Source organism: Nannospalax galili, unplaced genomic scaffold (genome assembly GCF_000622305.1).
Source record: "Nannospalax galili isolate Female #2095 unplaced genomic scaffold, S.galili_v1.0 scaffold188, whole genome shotgun sequence".
In the NCBI taxonomy this organism is placed as follows: Eukaryota; Metazoa; Chordata; class Mammalia; order Rodentia; family Spalacidae; genus Nannospalax; species Nannospalax galili.
The window spans coordinates 6,122,723-6,143,874 of record NW_008360325.1 but is presented as its reverse complement, the minus strand read 5'-3'; positions in this window follow the sequence as shown (position 1 = coordinate 6,143,874).

Sequence of the window (21,152 nt, the reverse complement as noted above, 5' to 3'; positions counted from 1 at the left end):
TTGTTTACTTGAACAAATACTGATGAGCCATATTGCAAGACAACAAAGGACTTGTGGTGTGTGTGTTGCATGAGGTTTGCGATAGGAAAGCCACATCAGCAGGGTGGGTTCTGCTCTGGTCTTGGGATTGCTGCCTCTGGTCTATGGAGGGGGTGGGTGTCTGGATCCAGGGTTGTTAGGAACATCTGGAAGAAAGAAATGCTTACAGCAGGCGGGACATTCCACCACAAGTTAATGCCTAACGCTGATCCCTCTTTACAGTAACTAACAGGAACCCCAGGTTCCCGAGTTCCGTGTGATAACCATCCTAAGTAGGGGCATATGTTTCTGAAAGAAAGTTCTCCTGCCACCCTGGTCTTTGCCTCTTCAGGTGAAATGCACGTTGGCTGCCTCTGACTATTTTGCAATCTTTCCTAATATTGTTGTCCAACTGAACCACTGCCTCTCCTAGTCCCTGGCGTTCACTTTCTAATTCTGTTGTCCATCTGTTATTTGTCTTCTGGCGTTGCTGCCTGTCCATTTGGTTTTATTTTTCTTTTGGTATTTTTCCTCTTTCTTTTCAGCAATTTTGCAAAACCAGTCTACTGTTTGACTTCTCCACCTTGCTCCCTCTCTGAGGACATGCTGTATTTCTAGAACTAGAGAGAATCACAGTGTCTTATTTCTCTGAGGGCTTCTGTGTGTTTCCAGGTGAACTGTGAATCTGTGCGTCTGAAGAGTAGACAGTGTCTACCCTGGCCCTACCCGTAACGGCCAGCCCGTTCACTCCCACCACCCCTCACTTCCACAGACCCATGATTAGAAAGCCACAGAGAGGGTGTGCCCCATCTTCCGGAGCGGTTTTACATCTCAGGGATGGAAGCCATTTATTAACATTAACCTCAATCTGGATCTACTATAGAAAAGGCCAACATTTTTGTTATTTTTACGTAAATCTAACAATAACATGAATACTTCTTTAGTTAGCCTTAAGGCTTCTCTACTCTCTAGTAGGGAACTTGGATAGAAAAGAAAGCTGAGACACAGTGTGAAGACATAGTTGGGGAGGAAAAGCGACCCCTCAATGTGTCCTGTTGGAATGTGTCACGTCTTTTCTCAGATTGGATCTTGAGGTTTCTCTGTGACTCTGAACTCAGGCCTGGGGTCCAAGGGCTCTGACCTTGGATGTCCACAATGTACGTTTTATTGAAAACTTTTTATCCTGGCAGAAGGCCTACTATCCAAGTGCCTGCTTTGTCAACACTGCCCCTTCTTGCTGCTTCATAATGTCTGAGACTCTTGGGGCTCTCATCTGGCCTGTGGTCCAATAATTTCTACCAGGATAGCCACTGTTTGGAGAGCCCTGACCGAGAAAGAGGTGAGACCAGTCCAGTAAGGGAATAGAGAGCAAAGCAGTTTATCAAGTGACACACCAGAGAGAGGAGGGCACCAACAGGAAGTCGGGGGAACCAGGACGGGTCTACACTCATCCAGTCAGGAGGGGTAGTGGGAGGGAAAGGCTGGCCACTATGGGTAGGGCCCGGGGTGTTACTCAAGCGGGTTTCCTTCGGGGGGTTCTGATGGCATTGCCACTACGGTACTACTGCAGAGTTCATGAGGTGCGTGAGGTCTTTCGGGGAAAGCCAGCTATAGCATGCAGCTGTTCCATAGGGAGGAGGCCACCACGGGGTGGATGCATAAGCAGAGGTCTGGATTGACCTCACTGGAAATCTGGGAAGAGGGTGACGACTGACACTCTGGAAGGTGACTACTTCTCTCTTCTGAAGTCAAACATCTGAAATGGGGGCAGAGGCAACACGAACACACAGCACTGGCCGCAGTCAGTTACTGAGCTTCGTCCTCCTCTCACAGCACCTCGCTACGCTCTTAGGACATGGGAATCCATGGTCATGCTCACCCTCGGACAAAATTAAGGTGGAAACTCGAAATCAGGAATAACAACAATAGTGTGATTACCATTGCACTGAGCAATTTTTTGAAGGTCACAGTTGGAAAAGATACAAATTTTCAAATTGAGAGTTGTTCTTTCACTGAGAAGGAGCTATTCTTGAGGACCATCATAGATTACGTGGTTTATACCCCTGAGAGTCTACATGTTGAAGTCTTAATCTTCAATTATTTCCTCAGAGGGGAACCATGTTTGAAGACAGGGTCTTTAAGTAAAAACAAGGTCATTAGGGTGAGCCCTGATTCACCATGACTTGGTGTCCAAATCAGAAGAGGAACTGGAACAAGGCAGTCACAAGGTGGTCCATGGAGGATGCAGACAGATGGCATTGTCCATATGCCAAAGAAGGGGACCTCAGCAAGACTCAGGCATGCTAATACCTCAAGCTGAAACCTTTCCAGGAAGATGGCAACATAAATCTTTGTATCTAAACCACCCACTCTCTGGCGTTTTGTTATAGCTGCCTCAAGAGACTGATCCATGCAGTAAGGCCACTCATCTGTCTGTCTGTCCATGTATCTAAGTATCTATCTATGGCTGTCATCTGTCTTTGTATTCATCATCTATTATCTATCAATAAATCGTCTGTCTATCATCTATTATCTAGAAATCATCTCCCCCCTTATCTATATATCTATATCTAGCATCGATCTTTCAATCAATCATCTATTTATATCTATTATCTGTCAGTTATCCATCTTGTACTATATATCTACCTCTCATCTACCTATCTATCTGTCTCTTCATTATCCATCTAACCTACAACTTATTTACTTCTATGTTTTCTGACATCTATCATTAATCTATACCTATTATCTATCAATCATTCATCTTTATCAACTTTAATCATCTATAAACATCTTCCTAGCCTCTATCATTTGCTTATATATCATCTATCTATCTATATCTATCAGCTATCGTCTACCTATCATTGACCTATCCATCTGACTATCATCTATCTATAGCCTGCCTGTGTATCTATCTAATCTCTCTTTGGATATAGTAAATGTGTAGTATATATTGGTAATGCAATGTCATCTGAAAGAGACTGATTACATCCAACTGTCACTCTTCTAGGTGACACTTATACGCTCTCCTCTCTTCTGGTTCTGATGCCCAGTATGTGCCTGTAACATTTCTACACAGTTTTAATCATGGAATACATATACAATTATGACTTCATTTTTTTCTTATCTTTAATTCTTAAATACCTACAAAAACTACAAATGTAACAAAACCAATCTTGTCGAGTTGAATGCTACCTCATTGTGGTAATCCGCTGAAATGCTGTTATATACATAATTATCCTGTCCATGTACTCACAACAGTCACACCGCAGCAAAGACAGCACGCATAGAGATAGAATATAAACCACAGCAGAAAATTTTAAATCGCTGATAATTTTACCATGCAGAGAAATTTGAGTTGGAAATTTGTCTGTTAGTGTTTCCATTCTGCAGTTGCATGAATATTACATATATGCACATAAATCTTGAGCATACTTACCTATTGTTTTTGTAAGAAAGATGCTATCCCCACCTGTTATGGTGGAGGCAATTATTTTCCCAGATTTATGTTGTTATTTTCACTTGAAGAAGTTTCAGCGTTTTTTTTTTTAATATGGAATTGTATGGGGTTTTTATTTTTCCTTTCATTTTTATGCTTCAGAATTATGCCTCATCTTGAGACTAGACAAGCGCTTGTCTTGATAGAGCATGTGCAGCAATGTAAAGTTCCTGTCCCTTGAAAATTCATTATATACAAAAAGAAGATACGAATGTGGGAGGGAGACTGTTCAGGGGGTGGGTCTAGAGAGAGTTGGAGGGTAGAATGGGGGCCGATTGTGGTCATAATGCACTGAGCGTGCATAAAAACTTCTCAAAGAATAAATAAAAATATTTTAAAAGATAAATAAAGCTCAGGAATTGAAACCCTGACTCTCACCAGGATGATGTCAAGCAGAGGATCAGAAGGGTAGGCTCCAGGATGTGATTTGTGTCCTAATAAAATGAAAACCTCACTCTTCCACAGGACACTTCAGGAAGGCTTCTGTTTGCAAGTCAGATACCAGGTCCTCCCCAGAATCCAACCTTGACCTCCAGCTTCCAGTGTCCAGGACAGGGAGAAGGAAGTTTCTGGTGTTGACGGCCACCTTGCACATTAGTATACCATGTGGACTTGATGAATAGAACACAGTTTCAGTTGTGTCTAATTATTTCACCACTCTGGGATTATTTTGCCATGGAACAGTTTATGAAACTCCACAATAATAGTTCCCAAGTAGCTTTTAAACTGTCCCAGCAGGACATATATAATTATCCCTCTCCTCCTTGCTGGATTAGCTTTTTGTGTCCACAAACTCATAGGCTAAGGCAGCAGCCCTTGTGGCTCTCTGTGGGTTGGGAGCTGGGGGTGCAGGGTGGCAGGTCTCTAGGCCCTCCTTGCAGACTTGCAAGGCTGAGGTCCAGGTATCTGTGGTTATACCTCCCTGCCTTCCCGCTCCCATTTTGGAGGTTCAGCTAAATAAAGAGTTGTTTCCTTCGCCTGCAAGCTTCTGGTAGAATCTGTTTTCTTGCCATCATAGGACTGAGTTCATGTCTTATGACTCAGGCATGGGTGAGGTGCACTGTGATCTCTCAGAACGGGTTCCCAGATCTTTCCTAGAAACTCATGTTCCATAATCCAGCTCATGTTATGGATCTTCAATAACGTCTCATCTGTTCAGGTCAGTCCCACCAGAATAATCTCTTTTCTTATTAACTCAATGTCTACTGATGAGGACTCTCAATTGTACTTGTGAAATTCCTTCATCTTGGTCAGATAAGCTAGCCCAAATAAGAAGGCATCATCCACTCTAATCAAAGCTTCCAAAGATACTCAGTAGAGGGAGGAGAGATTGCACAGGCGGCATTCACCAGAGAGCAATGGCTTCGAGTGCATCTCAGCATCCCGCCCATCCTTTATCACTCCTCTACCACCTTTCACTCTGCTCAGCTTCTTTACCCTATGTCATCACACTCCTCCCTGTACCTTATGACCTGCTATTCTCATTGTTAAAGAAACAGATGTTTGTGATGTAACATTAGATTAGGCATCCCTTATATTGTCCTGGTCCATACATAGTTATATGTATAGTAACCCATTCTTGTCCATAAGGAAAATATTCCGGGAACCTGCAGGGGAAGGCTGACACTGCATCAGTGAAAAACTAATTGTGCACCGTGACCAAATGACAGCAAAATTAGAAAGGCTTTCTCTTCTCACTCACAAAGTCATGGGTAGGAGATTTGAACTTACCGTAGACCTCAGTGATCCCTGCAGAACGGTTGGATCCTTTGTTGTTGTTGTTGTTATTGTCTTTTCTTATTAAGTTACTTAAAGTGATTGCTTTGTGCCTTTTCTTCAGCACACCCAAATCATTAGCGTAACTGCCCTTTGACTTAAAGTGATTGCTTTGTGCCTTTTCTTCAGCACACCCAAATCATTAGCATAACTGCCCTTTGTACTGTAGGGTCCTGGTTAAGTGGCAGAAAGGTGATGAGAGCCAGATTTCTATGCTGGTTGCCAAGGTGATCTGATAAACAAGAGTGTGATAAAGTAACTAATGGACAGGTACTATATACTGTGTGGATACTCTAGACAAAGGCTGATGGATCAGAACACCATGAAATCACATCATGCCACTCTGGATGGCACACATTTGAAAACAGGGATTGTTTATCTCTGAAATGTTCTGTGAAACTTTTAGACTGCATTTGACTACAAGTAACTAAAACCTCAGAAGGCAAAACCACAGATCAAGGAGGAATGCCACAGTGTCTTTTAATCTTGTGCTTACTCTTTCTTCCAGATGCCATCTAAAGATCATCTCATTTTCATTTTGATTTTAGGCTGGTTAAATCTGTGCATTGTATGAGGGCAGAAATTTTAGCTATGAAATGGAATCTTTCTATGTGCACTACGGTATTTATTTTAAATTTAATTAAACACGCAGATGTTGAGTGCCTGCTCTTTGGTAGACAGAGAAGTGAGGGAAAAGCACATGCTCTGTGGAGCTTTTGTTGAGGTGAAGGAGGCAGGTGATAAATAGGCAAAGAAGTGAATGAAATCATTCAAATAATGGAAGTGCTGTGAAGGAAGGAAAAGCAGTGGAGAGTGACGGGGAGGGCGGTAGACGGAGGGGGGAGGCAAAGACACACTGCTGTTCCTATTCCACACCTGGGATACCTGGGATACTTACGACTTCTGACACCAGCTACGTGGGGTTTTCCTCCTCTGTCTATTCCCCTGCTCACACCAACTGGATAACCCACACTGGAGCTCAGTGCTGACACTGTTGAGTTGACCTCAGACTCCAGGATTCAGGGTTCAGTCCCTAAGACTGGCCCCCACACTCCTGACACATGTTCTGTGCACAGCAGGCTACCCACAACTTCTGTTCAGCTTGTCTGTAACTTGGCAGTTCCCACGTTCACTCCTTATGTTCAATGGGTTTTCTAGAGCAGCTCATAGAACTCAAGGACAAGCTCACTTATGCTGGGTTATTCTAAAGGCTTGTTACAAAGGATACAGAGACATGCTGAGGGAGAGGTACTCAGAACAAAGTACCAGTACCCTCTTTGTGGACACTGCCTTCAGTCTCCCCCAACTGGAAGCTCTGTGAACATTGTCCTTTTGCCCTCCCTGTGCTGAGTATTGATCCAAGAGCCTCAGACATTCTACAGAAGGGCCTACCATTAAGTCACACTCCAGGCCTCCTTGTGAATATTTAAGAGGCTTCAATACATAGACATCATTGCCCTTCATCCTCTTTTTCATGCAAGGAGGTGGATGATGAAATTTCCAAGTATTATCAGCAGGACTGGTTCTTATAATTTACAACATGCTAGCCACTAGTCACCTGATTAATACAAAAGAATAACTTGTCATTCAAAGGAATCCAAGGATTTTAGAGGCTGTGTGCCAGGGAAGCAGGAGATGGAATGAAGTCTAAATATGCAGATAAACAAAGAGATAATAGATAAAAAGAAAGAGATTTATAGAGACGAGATGATGGAGACAGAGATGATGGAGATGCAACTGGAAGTAGAGATAAAAGAGAGATAAAGATGATGGAGACAGTTATGGAATTAGAATTCAAGGTAGAGCTGTAGAGCTAGAGCTTAAGCTAGAGAGGCTAGAGATGGAGACAGAGAGGCTTGACACAGAGATGGATATGGAGGCAGAGATGATAGAGATGGAGATAGATGGGGATAGAGGTGGAGATGGCAGAGATAGAGGTGACAGGGTCAGAGATGTAGAAGGACACAGAGATGTATTAACAGAGAACTATTATTAATAGAACATTAGGCAGCTTTGGGTAAGGAAATAAAGGGGTTCTTTTTGAGATGATATTTGATCTAGGACACAAATATTCTCAACTAATTATAAAATCAGAAAGAAGAGTGTTTTGGACAGAGGAAATGTTAAGCACAAATACTTTGGAACTATATAAGTTGCTATCTGATGTACAGGTAGGAACCAGATACGACATCAAGTCTTGTTGAATGTGAGTCATGTCAGGCAGTGTTGATATGCAGTGGTACCTGTAAGCACTGTATGCAGGGTGCTGTATCATGCTAAAAAGACTGGTCCTATTTTATGGAGTCGGAGAGAATGAGCTGATCTCTCCTATGTTCTCTAAACGACTGCGGCTAACACAGAGGACACTGTTGCCTTCCAGGGAATTGCTTTAGAAATGACTATTTTACTGAATTGTGATCAGTTTTATTTTTTTCAGCTTATGTACTGCTGGATTTTCTCTTCGTTGGTTTTGGAGGTAGACGTATGTGATAAAATACAACAATGGTCACTTTTCAATGATAGAAGCTTTAAGGGTTCCTTTTAAAAAGTCAGTATACCTTTGATTTCTGTTTCATATGACTTGTGTGCATGAGTGTGCATGTGTGTGTATTTGTACATCTGTGTGTATGAGAGTATCTGTGTGTGGTTTTGTCTGTGTGTGTTTCTGTGTGTGCATTTGTGTGTGTGCAGTGTGTATGCATGTGTGCACAGTGTGTCTGTATGTGAGCATGTCTGTGTGTATGTATGTTTGCCTGTGTCTGTGTGTGTCTATGTGGGTGTGTCTATGTTTATGTGTACCTGTATATATCTCTGTGTGACTCTGTGTATATATGTCAGTGTATCTGTGTGTTTGTGAGTGTATATGTGTATGAGTGTGCTGATATGCGTATGTGCATGTGTATTTGTGTGTGCGACTGTGTATGTGTATGATTCTGTGTGTCTGTGTATATGTACATATTTATGTGTTCATATTTGTGTGTCTGTATATATATGTCTGTGTACATATGTAAGAGTGTGTACAGGGTGTGTGCATGTGTGTACATGTATATGCAAGTGTATGTGATTGTGCGTATCTTTGTGTCTGTCTGTGTCTATGTGTATGTCTATGTGTCTATGTGTGACTCTGTGTGACTCTGTGTGTATATATGTGTGTGTGCATGCTTGCACGTGCTGGGGGCTGTTCCTCAGGCTCTGTCCACCAGTTTTTTGAGACACAGTCTCTTTGTTAGCCTGACCCTGCCGATTCAGCTAGGCAGACTGGCCAGCAAGCCCCAGGCAAGCTTGTTTCTTCACTGCCCAGGCAGGATCACAAACACAGGCCTCTAAGCCAGGCTTTTCACACAGTCCTGGGGACTGAACTCTGGTCCTCATGCTTGTGTGGCGAGCACTTGACTGAGTGAAGCATCTCCCAGCTCTGTTTCATATCTTAATACTGTTTTTATTTTCACAACCCTGTGGTGTTATTCTACTGGTTTGTAGTGCGTTGTGCTTTGGTTTAAGGTGGAGAACATGATTCTTTTATGTTACTTTCTTGTTGGACGTGGGCACACTTTTCTATTTCGTTTACTTTCCCTCTGAAAGAGGCATATATTCAAAGCAGTAAGTTCTGTGAATCAGGATCCTTGTAGGGGTCTTTGACTCTGGCCCGTTAACTGGCAGTTCACTTGAACGGACTTTAAATCTCCAGGAGATTGCTTTATAAATAAGAATTCAGTTGTTTTGGGGAAGCGTGATGATTTGTTACAGAGGTCGACTAGGGAAGGAGGGGGAGGCAGACCCACCCAGGCAGCATCTTCACAGCGCAGCTGAGTCTGTCTTTCTCTTTCCTCATTTTTTTCAGGAATTGGGAATGTTCCCTTCCTGTTCCTGTGGACGTGGGTGAGATGCATACTGACCCCCATCCACTCTATGCTCAGGACTGTCTGTGTGACTTGGGCCACACTGGTTAACTCTGTCTCCATCCTTCATGGGGTGGTACCTTATGTCTCCTAGGGACTACTGCTAGATTACATAAGGCCCCTGTTCACAGTGCCTAGACACAGAGCAAGACCTGGCAATGTTATTTCTTTTCCTTCTAATTGTTCCTCCAAAGCAAAGGGCTGTTGCAGTTGCTCCACAGTCCACAGACATTTTTGTGTCACATCTCAAATGGATCAGCAAGCAGTCGGTAACTGGAGAGAGCAGGGCTGCTGCTGATTGGTCACTGCTGTGTCTCTGTCTAGCATCTCATCCTAGGCACCATCATCTCCACCCCCTGGAAACAAGGCTAAGTCATTTGGGTTTATCTAGTTAGCATGGCTTTCTGCTCCCTCAGGAAAACTGTGTCCTGAAGTAGGAAAACACCAAGGAGGGTCCATACAAACAGACAAGACCTTGTTCCTGACATACCGAGAACGCGTGTGCTGATGAAGTAAGAGGCCGCGTCGTCTGTCTCTTCCGCCGTGTGGACGCTCTTCCCATCCCTCTCCACATCCTAGTCTCGTCTTTGGAGAGCAACTCTTTTTCTATTTATGCTGCCTTTGCCTTATATATGCTGAGACTAGACAGCCAGTCTCCTCGCGCCCCAGTAAAGCGTGCCAAATCTCTCATGCAAATTGCCTGGATTTATGTCCAAACTCTGCCATAAGTTTTAAACATCTATTTGGACGCTGTTTCTCTAGAATTTATCATTTCTGCATCATTTCACAAAGAAGGGGCTGTACACAAAGTGAAATGTAAAAACTCATGGATGATCAGGAGATTGTAAACCACAAAAGCCATTTCAGTCACATCCTGTACCTGGTTGTGCCAAAGGACACTGGCAGCTGGTCCAGGGGGCATAAAATTCACTAGCTTCCAAAACATGGATCATGCTGACCTCGTATGCTCACGTCCCTCTGCCTCATTCAAGGACATCATTTGCCACATGTGTTATCAAAGTCTTAGTGTAAAAACACCTGCTGTGAAGGTGTTGATCCAATAAGTTCAATGGTTTGGGACTGTGTGTGGAGACTCTGCTTCTTACTTGGGATATGACTATATTACGAACATCTACCACCATAGAGCTTTGGGGGACAGAGGGCTGACAGGGAGATAACATGTATTCTATACAGAGAGACATTTTCTAAGCTGTTAATCAATTACCACCACCATGAGCTCATTATCATTTCTTCAATAGTCAATTCTGCATCGATGAATGTAGTCTATTTATGGCTTCCACTTTGAGCTGTGACCTCAGTCACAAAGCCCTTACCCCCATTCCCTTCACCTAATTCATCCTCTATCCTTAACCTGGAAGTAACTCATATCTCATCCTCCGTGAGCCCCTGCCTGTCCCCCTCACTCTCTCAAGTTCTGCTGCTGTCACAGGCCACCTGCCAATCATTCTATGGGAGCCGAGCACATGGAGCTTTCAGAACCCAGCCTGGGGTGCTACAAGAGCCTCTTTTAGGTTAATCAGTCAGGCTCAGAAACTGTTCATGGCCCCCCTGGACTGTTGTCCTTGGTGTATGAGGATGGAGTCAAGTCCTAGAAACTAAGTAAGTGCTGGACAGAAGACCTCATCTTTAACCTATTGGGTGGTCACCTTGCCCTGTTCCATGTGGCTGAGTCTGAGATGATCTTCAGATGACTTAGAGAAAGCCAAACTGGACAAGGATGGTGGAAATGGGGAAATGGGATGTGAAGGAGCTGAGCAAGAATGAGAGCTATATCTAAAGCCTTGCTTGCGTCTGCTCCCAGCTTGAGCTCTGGAGCATGGATGGCTGGAGTCAGTCCCCATATGACATGGACATGGACACTGACTGGCCATTTGTTCTTGCAGTTCAGTGAGCTGTTAACTTCAGGCCACCTGCATGGGGTGAAGGGGTACAAATCCACTTTCCAGAGTTAGGGGTCCTCTGTTGGACAGCTTTAGTTGTCAACTTGACACACCTGGGCAGAGGGAGCCTCAATTGGGGAATTGTCTCCATCGGACCGGCCTGTGGCCATGTCTCTGGGGGTATTTTCCTGATTGTTGAGTGATGTGGGAGGGCCCAGCCCATTGTGGGTGGTGCCACCCCTTGGCAGGTGGGCCTGTGTTGTATAAGAAAGCAAGGTGAGCATGGGCCAGTGGAGCAAGCCAGTAGGCAGCGTTCTTCTGTGGCCTGTGCTTCAGCTCCTGCCTCCAGGTTCCTGCCCTGAGTTCCTACCTTGGGCTCCCTGATGAACTGTGACCTTGGAGATGTAAGCCAAATAAATCCTTTCCTCCCCAACTTGATTTTAGTCAGTGTTTTTGCCACAAAAATTGAAAGTAACTAGAACAGGTCCCATCTACCAAGTACAATTTCCAGTGTTAATCCAACTTCAGGAAACACATTTTTCTTCTTTTCAAGTGTATGTGCATGCGATGCATGCTTGTGTGCATGGGTGTTCTCATGGGTGTTCTCATGGGTGTGTGTGCAGGTGCGCAGAAGCCTAAGGTTGATACCAGGAATCTTCCTCAATTTTGCTTCCTTCCCCCTTATACATTGAAACAGAGCCTCTCAATCAAACTCAGGGCTTACCAATAGGGCGGCAGTTTATCCCCCTTGTTCCAGGGATTCCATCCCCACCCGCTGAGGCAGGAACTACAGGTGTGCCACCATGCTCACTCAGCATTTATACGGGTGTTGGGGTTCCAAACTCTTCTTACCACTGATCCATCTGCCAGCCCGTGACAACACGGTTAATAATTGGAAAATATAGAGGGGTGTCTGGACTGGTTAAGGCAGCTCCATGCAGACTCCCAAGATGACCTCTACACTGATATCTTCCTGGATCCCTGATGCCCACATTTATTCTTATTGTTTATACAAACTGGAACCTGGGACCTGATTCCCAAACAAGTATTCAGAGGGAACAATACTGCCTTTGAGCTTAATTCTGAGCCTGGAAGTCTCCTATCAGCCCAGTTGCTGAGTGCATTCATAATCACTTATCTAGTGCAAGTCGTCTTCACCAGGTGGCAACTTTCAGCCAAGTAAACACTGTGCTGTAGCCTATATTAGCTGTAGATGCTCAGCAAAACTTTGTGGGCCCATGAACACACACACATGCACATACACAGTCACAGACAGTGTGTCAGAGATCCATACTAACTCAGAAACAAAGCAAGAGAATAGACTACAACCATAGTGTCATCTGCATCTGTGAACAGATGAGGGGCTCAACCATACCTGCATTCCAACACAGGACAGACCTGGTTAAATTATCCCAACAAGCATCTCAGATGGCCAGATGCCCAGAGGTTTAGATGACTGGAGATGTCTAGACAGAACATCTTGTCCCACGCTGGCCCAAAAAAGGACTTATTGAACATGATGTTTCCACCAGGAGTCAGAGTAAGGCAGGCTAAGGCATCCAGTGTTTACACAGGGGAGGACAGTCCCAGGGAACCGTTATGGTGAGCATACCTACCCATGACCACCAGCAACCCGAGGGTCTCTTCTAATCCACTGCCCAAGGCCAAGGTTCCCAAAGTCTCCACTCCTCCATCTTTACTCCCTTCATCCAATTCCCATTCTTTGCTTTTCTCTCTCCCTGTCTAAGCCTTGGGGTAGCAGACTACAGGATCTTCCAGCTCAAATTCAGGATCTTGGGTACAAAAACTCACCCCTGATCCCATAATCACAGCTGAATGGACTCCTCTTGATTCTGGGGCAAAAAGATGCTCACTGCTATCCAGTGCAGACCCTGTGTGCTGCACCATCAACAGGCCAAACAAGATGTTCCTGCTGGTGCAATAGTGGCTCATCTAGTATACATACAACCAGCAAATTTTTGATTGGATATAATGCCTGCTCCTAGAGGTGGAACACACATCTGATACTGTAGACCAGGCCAACCCCCTGTGGCAGGGGAGAATACAGGCCCCAGAGGGAAGCCACTGCACTTGTTTTGTTAGATGGATGTGATGCACCTGCTAAAGAACAGTCCAAGCATTTCTGTTCACACCCACAGGTTAAGTTATTCAGCAGCCACTGTTTAGATGTTCTTGTTTCTTGCTGTTTGTGTCTTTATAGTAGATGGAATCCCACTGAAATGGGCCAACAGCCCATGGAAAACAGATGATGCAGAGACCTGAAAGTTCAGTGCTTTGCCACAATGGGAGGGAGATCATCCCTTACCTATCACCATCTCCAAGGCTCAGGGACTTCTGCAGAAGAAGTCAGTAAAAAAATGTAAGAGCTGGAGGAAGGGGTGGAGTGTTAACTAGAAGTGTCCTCTGACCACTATGCTGGCAAGCTATAATCACACTTCCTTTCCACCCTCGTCAAGGAGTCAGGGGGGGGCAGTTATTCCTCCCACCTAATCAGTTGACCTTAACTACATGTGGGGGAGGGGATAAGGATATATAAGCTGAGAATGCCAAGAGGCACCTCTCTTGCCATTTTGTGGAGCGGTTGCAAAGTCAAAGGATCTATATTTGATTGTGGACTTTCTTTGGAGTAATAAAAAGAGTCTAGAAAAAAACAAAAACAAAAACAAGACTGGACAATCAGTGGAGCAGGTAGTTGACATTTCTGAGGTCACTGGCAGGCATGCTCTTGTGGGGCACCCCTCCAAGCTGGGAAAGCAGGACATGGAGCTAGACTGGAGAATAAAAGAAAATTCAGATCTAGCAGGTAGCTGAGTAAATAGACTTAAACCTCCAAGAACTGAGTTTACCACAATGGATAAACAAGGCCCTGATAGCAAGGGGCAGGTCCTAGGGTCCAGGCTCAGTGTCAAGTCCCTGGGGTGTAGTATATGTCTGAGCAAAGGGGGTTCATGTTGGTAGCACTGCAAGTCAAGGCTACAGAAATTCTCAGTGGCCCAGTGTTTAGAGGGAACAGGAATGACATGGGAACCAGGAGAAAGAACAGCACTGCACTCAGATTGACCAGGCTGATTTTGCAGCTTGGATCTTGTGCTGCTGAGTTCTGGGAGCTTCCTGCCTCATTTACAAAGGAATCTATAAATTCTGGCCCCTACCTCATCTTTTCATGCCAGATTTGATAGGAAGATGATTCTGGCATTGGGATCAACTCACCAATAAAGATCTGGTGAGTAAGTGGGGAGCAATTCATCCTGGCTTACCAGGGCTGTATTTCTCTGGATAAACATCACCCGTCATCCTGGTAATTTTCTGAACTTAAATCAGAAGCTTTTATTGAGTACCTGTTGTAGTTCATGTATGTAGCTGTATGCAGAGACTCCATCCCTGTCTGTAGTGGCACAGTCTATGTTTCAGGTGGATTGGGCCACAGAGAAGCAAGATGTTTAACCAAACCCTCTTCTGGGTGCTTCTGAGGAGTGATCTGAATGAGAACGACATTTGCATCTGTTGCCTTAGAGGAAAGTGGATACCGTTGGGCCTTAACCAATCAGTTGAAGGGCTGATTAGAATAAAAAGAAAGAGCTGTCCTCAAGTGACTGGGACCCTCTGGACAGAAACTTGGTCTGAAAATAAGTCGCTGGTTCCTCCTTCATCTCCAGCTTCCAATTGTAGCTCTAGAGAGTCACCAACATTCGTATCCACACGAGCCAATTCCTTTGATTTCTGTGTTTCTCCCTCTCTCTCTCTCTCTCTCTCTCTCTCCCTCTCCCTCTCCTTCTCCCTCTCCCTCTCCTCATTCTTCTCCATGTTTTTCTCATATCTATTTATCCATCTAGTTATTATTTATCCATTCCCCATCTAGTCTATTCTGTGCTAGAGAAAGACCTTCCCTGTGGAGGTCCACCCTAGAAGAGTTGGAAACACAGGGCAGTGGGTATGTGGGGTAGCCTCTGCCTGCAGAGAAGAAGCATGTACTGTGAGAAGTTACATGGGAAAGCATTGCAGTGAAGAGTAGGTCAGTGATGGGTGGACCTCATGTGTAAGGAAGGCATACAACTGTGGCCAGGGAAGATCTGGTGTGTTCTCTATCACAGAGCTCCAGACCTAGCTCCTGCTACACCTTTCAGAAAGGCATCTGTCCATATGTCCCTGACCCCAGCAGCGCCTTCTGTCAGTGGGATTCAGAGTTGGCCACACTGAGTTTGATGATTATTGTTACTAAGCTTAAGACTTTGCTTTCTGTGAGCCTCATTCTTATTTGTAAACTAGACATGTCAATATCTACCTCATGATATTTTGTTGATCATAGAAGTTAATATTTGTAAAGTACTGAGTGCAATGCTTGATACATTATGAATGTTTTATGGAACTGCTTTCACACTCTCAGTTGACAACATAATCATCACCATAATCAAGATCACATCACCACCAGCACCAGCACCATCATCATCATGATTATCACTGTCCTGTCACCATCATCACATCATCACCATCATTACCATTACCACCGCTACCACCACCACCACTATCACCATCACCATCATCATCCATGATCATCATGGATCATCATGATCCATAACCATCATCATTGCCCTCATCACCATCATCAGCATTACCATAACCATCATCATCACCATCATCACCATCATCATCACCATCATCCATCATCGTCATCTAGGACTAGGTTATACCACACTGACATTTTATCCTTAAAGTAAAAGAAATCCCTCTCCAGACCATCTCAAGCATACACATATAGGTATGGAGTTCCTAGTCATGCAGCCTCAAGAGCGATGTGATCCAGCAACTCAAACAGCATCACGTGGACCATTTTCTCTGTGTCTCTATTACTCCCTGATGCTTGATCCCCTCAGACTCCACTCCTGCACATTCAGGTCTATCCCTCTATTGATTAGAAACTTGCTGTAGCAGTTTCTGACCTTGTAACATCACGGCATATTAGCCAGAAAACGGCTCCTAGAGAGCTTCTTAAAGAAAACGTGGTCTTAGGCCTAGAGATATGGCCCAGTGGTAGGAGAACTTGCTGTTTAGTTCCCAGCACCCACATGACAGCTAACACCTGTCCTTAACTCCAGCTACAGAGGATGTAATGCCCTCTTCCGGCCTCAATGGGCATTGCACACATGTGGCGCACTTATATACATGCAGACAAAATATTCATACACATAAACTAAAAATAAATCAGCCAGGCATGGTACCGCATGACTTTAATCCCAGCACTAGGGAGGCAGAGGCATGTGGATCTCTGTGAGTTCAAGGCCAGGTCTACATAGTGAGTTCCTGGTCAGCTGATGCTATAGGGAAACCCTGTTGAAAAGAAGACAAAATAATAAATAATAAATAAATAATAAAATCTAGACAAATAAATAAAGCACTTGAAAATAGAAAAGGTGGTCTTCTTTCTCAGAATCCCCTGCAAAGATTTCAAATTTCATTGCTCCTGATTGGGTTGGGTATTATTTCTGAATTAATCACAGTGGTCAGATAGTGTAGTGATGAAATTGGGAATAAGGTCAAATACACTGAAATCATATGGATGAAAATGAAAGGAGGGTTCCCTCCACTAGGTAATGATAAGTCCTTGGGGTGGTTGTCACTGATAGTCAGCTTGATTGGATTAATAAAAGCCTAAGAGATTAGTTACCACTACCATCATCACCATCACAACTCTCTCTGCCATCATCATCACTAGCAATGCCACCAACATTAACATCACCACCACTACCACCATCACCATCACCATCATTACCACCACCATCACAACCACCATTACCACCATCACCATCACCATCATTATCACCACCATCATTACCACTATTACCACTACCATAATAAGCATCATCACCACATCACCATCACCATCACTACCACCACCATCACTATGACCATCACCACCACCACCACTATCACCATCACTATCACCATCACCATCATTACCACCACAATCACTGCCATCATTATTACCACTATCACCACCATCACATCACAACCACTATCATTACCACTATCACTGCTACCATAAAAAGCATCATCATCATCATCATCATCATCACCATCACCACCAGTACCACCATCATCACCACCACCATCACTGTCACCATCACCATAACTATCATGACGTGTCTGTGAGGATATTTCTAGAGATGATTAGATCTTGGGAGCTCTGATCTAATAAGTGGATAATCCCTTGATGGATTCATAATCTGATGACATTATTGGAGGTTGTAACAGGTAGGAGGTGGATCCTAGTTGGAGAAAATAGGTCAGAGAGGCCTAGTCCTTAGATGCTGTATCTTGCCCTGGCCCCTTCCTGGCCTCTTCCTTTTCTACTTCCTGACCACCATGAGGCAGAAAAGGTCCTCCGCCTCATATTCCTGCCATCATGACGTTCTGCCCAAGCATGTGGGTCAGGGACTGAACCCTTTGTGACTGTAAGCCATAGCAAATCCTTCCTCCCTTAAGCTGTTTCTGTCAGGTACTTTGTTCACAACAATGATGAAAGTAACTGAAACAGGAAGAGCCCCCAAAGAAGGTTGGATGAGGGACGGGAGCAGGCATGGCTGCACTGGCTCCTGTGACGCTGTTACCTTTGTCATCACCCCAGCCTACGCCCCTCATTGGTTACCCTCACCATTCCTGATTTCCCCAGGGAAGTAGTTGACTTCTCTGGGGACATAACTTCTAATCCCCTCATTCCTAGATTACCTTGGGCATTGCTCCCATGTTTCCTATGACTCCCCCGAACTGTCTACTGCTCTCCTGGCTTTTATATCATTGCACTTGAATTACCTGATCACACTGGGTATTGGAAGTGGAAAAGTCGAATGATGAATAGTTTTTCCTAGTACTGACAGTCCTGAATGCAGGGTTGGGTACTAGTCACTGGGTTCAAAATCCTTGAGAGTTAAGTGCAGGGATGGATGAACAAGAAAACAAATGCAAACTGAAATGACCTGGACTTTAATCTTAACCAACTGAAAGAAGACCTTGTTTCCTGCGCCCCAGGCAAGGAGAGACCTTGTTTTCTTAGCCACCAGTCAAAACCAATACGGATTCCTATTTTGACAACAGAAACACTGAAAGTGGGAAACAACCCAATTTCGTGTTGTAAAAAAGAATCAGAAATACAAATAGCAACTGAATGCAGTTAATTATGACCTAAATAGTTCCAGAAAGGACATTTTCAGTCTGAATCTTCAATGAACTTCAGATCAAAGGTACTCTGGAATCACTGAAGATGGACCATAGGCCCTGGCACTGTGCCAGATGACTGGCTAGGCCTCCTCCTCCTCCTTAGCAAATGTCCCTTGTAGCTGACATTCCAGAAACAGGTGATCAGAAATTCCAGAATCAGAGGATTGGGGTCAGGGTGCTGGCCTGTCCTTGAAGAGTTGTCTCCCATCTATGCACTGGTCATTCCTCAGTGCTATAGAAGTGTCAACAGCACTCCATGTGGCAAGGAGCGGGGGCAGAGACTCCATCCAAACCAGCTGGGACTTGTTCCTTTACCAGGCTCTGCTCTCTAGAGGTGCCTAGACCTGACTGGCTAGTGTCCTCACTGCACCTGGGCCCAACCAACAAGAAAGGAAAGTATGACTCCATCATCTTAAGAAGACAAACCTGGGGCCAGATGGCTCATGGGATTGGTGGAAGGCTGCTAAGCATTGCACACGGATGATCTGGATTAAGCTGGCTCCTTGCCTGCTCCTACACAACTCTGGACTCTTCTTGGTCAGATGCAAAGTTAATTAAAAGCCCCCCCCACCACAAATATTCCCACTTCTGCTCTCACATCATACGTGTTCTATTACCCTCTCATTTCTCTTCCTTGAAGCTTTTAGAAATATTTTTATTGATGTGAAGATTGCATACAATGTGTTTTGATCATACTCAGAACACATCTCCCTCTCCACCCCTACCTTGCTAACTCCCCTTACTTAATGTCCTTTATTATTATCTGTCTTTTTTCAAGACATACTGAGTCTATTTGCAAAATGCCCTTGGAATCTGGTCAACCTACCAGGCATCACATCAATAAGGAAAACTTCCTCTCCCTATCCAGCATCCATCAAATACCAAAAGATCCTCAGCTAGTACTGGGGCTTCCAAACCACCTCCCCCATCCACGCTGGGTCCCTCTCTGCCTTGCATTTGCACAAGTCTCATGCATGCTGTCAGAAGTGCTGTGGGTTCACATGTGCAAGTGCCCTGTGGTATTCAGACAGCAGTTTTCTTGTGTTCACCTGCCATCTCTGGCTCTTACAATCTTTCTGCCCTCTCTTCCACAATGATCCCCAAGCCTTGGAAAGAGAGGGTGTAATAAGAAACTGCTGAGGGCTTAGCTCTAAATTAAAGCTTTTGTCTTAAGCCTTCTTAGGGAGATGGGGGAGAGGAGACAATCTAGGGAGACAGCCAAGCAAAACTAAACATGATGAAAATGTTACAAGGAGACATAAATTTTGTAAGTTAACCAATATTTTTAAAAATTGGGATGGTGGGGCTGGAGATGGCTCAGCAGTAAAGAACACTGACTGTTCTTGCAGAAGACCCGGGTTCGAATCCCAGCACCCACATGGCAGCTAACAACTGTCTGTAACTCCAGTTCCAGGGGATCCGACAGCTTCTTCTGTCGTCCGTGGCCTATTGCACGACAGGGGTGCACTTACCTATTTGCAGGCAATACATGCATACACATAAAAATAATAAATAAAATATTTTTTAAAAATTGGGCTGGGGCATTTTGCTCTGGAAATTGTTATTGAATATGTTAATGCTATAATGAAATGCTTCTTATAATCATATGGTTATTAAATAAATAATTTTTTAAAATTGGGCTGGAAAGATGGCTCAGTGGGCAAAGCTCTTGCTGCACAAGTGTGAGGACTTGAGTTGTGATCCCCAAGACCACATAAAGCTGGGTTCAGTAGTGCACATCTCTACCCACATCTGTGGGAACACGACAGGAGAAGACCCAGCAGCTAGACTGGCTTACAAGATGGTGAACAAGAGACCTCATCTTGATAAAGGTAGCCGTGAGGACTGAGAGCTGAGAAGTGCCAGGCTTATCCTCAGCCTCCACATGCGCATATCACACTTACAGGAGCATGTCTATACACACACAGGCGATATTTTTAAAGAGTTAATAAGCTGAAGAAAAGAACAAAATAGCTTTTCAAAAGAAGGGTATGGAATGGTAGGATACAGAAAGCAAGATATGACATCATCGCTGTGTGCCTGTGCACATATACATGCATCTTATATATTACATGTATACTAAAATGTAAAAATAAATACCAACAAAATCAGCCCCCTGGAAGTCAGAAGGGAGCATGGGTTTCCGACAGGTTCTGGTAGAGCCCTCCTCTGTATTCCTGAGAGGTTCAATTAAGGGATGGGAACCATAAAACAGTGCATTTTCTCCCCACTATGATGCATTGTTTTTAATCTCGCCGCCTTGTATTATATCACATTCGTATAATTCTTCCGACAGGAAAAGGCTTGTTTCATAAAAATATAGTCCCCAGCATTTGAAATATAAGTTCACATGCAGGCAACATATATATCACGGAGCCAGCAAACTAACTCACTTACTTAATCCACTAAACTTCAGGGGCTTCCTATATTATGTGAAATGGCTTGAGACAGGCAGGAGCTGCCAGCGCCCATTACTGCTTCCCTGCTCAACAGAGACAAGAGGGGACGGGAGGAGGGGGGAGTGGAAATCCCCTCTGTGGATGCCACAATAACATGTCTTTCATTATCACTCCTGTGTCAGGACACTGGGTAATATTCATTGTGCATGCACAATAAATTACTATTTACCTGGCAGCACCTTTGATAAGGCCGTCTCCTCTCTCTCTTTCTGTCCACGCAGCACGGAGCAGAGAAACCCCCTCGCCTGCCTGTAATTCTTATTAAGGTGATAGCTTTCCTGAATAAGAAAGTACATACTTGCAAAGCCGCCACTCTCTGGGGTTTTAAAGGGACATTGTTCTCATTGACGCTCCTTTATTTCTCCCACCC